The sequence below is a fragment of the Sinocyclocheilus rhinocerous genome, unplaced genomic scaffold, assembly GCF_001515625.1.
Source record: "Sinocyclocheilus rhinocerous isolate Xijiao unplaced genomic scaffold, SAMN03320098_v1.1 scaffold1493, whole genome shotgun sequence".
Lineage (NCBI taxonomy): Eukaryota > Metazoa > Chordata > Actinopteri > Cypriniformes > Cyprinidae > Sinocyclocheilus > Sinocyclocheilus rhinocerous.
Genome location: NW_015640467.1, coordinates 870,630 through 871,927, shown reverse-complemented (window position 1 = coordinate 871,927; position 1,298 = coordinate 870,630). Strand labels below are relative to the sequence as shown.

The window sequence follows — 1,298 nt, the reverse complement described above, 5'->3', positions numbered from 1 at the left end:
AGAACAGTTCAACCCAAATATTCAGATGTGTCCAGCGCATTTTATGGAGGACTGTTTCCTCCATAAGGTTACGATAGTAACCGGAGACGTTCCCTCGCGAGCTTTCACGAGACATCACAGAGACATTTCTCCGTTATGGGAACAATATTCAATCCCGCCGTGAGAGAGGCTACGAGAAGCCTGTACAAGTCACATACTCAGCGAAGATAGAACACACATTTCCCACAACCAATAGCGACGCTTGCTAGGCGGGCTCGCAGCTGATAGGTGGAGACAAGCCAATGAGCATGATGATGGTACACCAATCGAATTAGACATTGAATAGCAGGAGCTGCACTGAGTACAGGGCAGACAACAGCAACAATAGCATATAGGGCTGCGCAGAGTAATTACTGTGCGAGGCAGCAAACACACATGTACAGAGGTAGCATAAACGTGAATCAGTCACTCACCGGCAGCACTTGGGAGGCTAAGGACTGAGCGTCCAGCTTGTAAAACCTGGCGAAGGTATTCTGAGAAGACCAGCCTGATGCAAAGCATATATACATAGACATACCTCTCGACCACGACCAGGAGGAGGCGATAGCTCTTGTTGAGTGGGCCCTAATGTGCAAAGGCCATTCCAAACCTTGGCTCGTATAACAGCCGTGTTAGCGTCAACAATACACTGGGAAAGCCTCCTTTTTGACACGGCCAGACCCTTCGCACAACCACTGTAGCACACGAAAAGCTGGTCATATTGCCGAAAGCTGGCCGAACGGTCAATGAAAATCCTCAAAGCCCTGACGGGGCACACCGAAATCTGAGCGTCCGCATCACACGAGGTCGGTGACTCAGAAGACAGGGCAGACAGCGAAACAGTCTGCGCTCTGAAGGGGGTAGATAGTGATTTAGGCACGTAGCCCGGTCTCGGCCGGAGAGTGACGCTGCAGTCACTGGGTCCGAAGCGAATACAATCGCTGTCCACAGAAAACGCATGTAAATCCCCTATGCGTTTAGCCGAAGCGAGGGCAAGAAGAAGTGCAGTTTGAGAGATAGCTCCTTCATTGCAATGGATGCTAAAGGCTCGAATGGTGGTTGTGAAAGAGCTCTTAACACCACCTCTAGGTCCCAGGGTGAAACTGAAGGCGAACGCGGGGAATGCAACCTCCTTGCCCCCTTAAGAACACTCACCACCAGCGCATGCCTACCGATCAATTGCCCGCCCAGCGGGGAACCAAACAAGGCAATAGCGGCCAGTGTTGATGGTAGACATCCACTATCAAGCCTGTACTGTAGAAAACGCAGAACATCCGACA

The 1,298-nt window shown here is 51.1% G+C and overlaps 1 protein-coding gene across 2 annotated transcripts in view; it reads right to left on the bottom strand.

Annotated features, from left to right (window-relative positions):
- Window positions 1–1,298, bottom strand: part of LOC107753049 (interferon-induced protein 44-like) — a 30,473-nt gene that overhangs the window by 18,926 nt on the left and 10,249 nt on the right. The gene's annotated exons all lie outside the window — the stretch shown is intronic.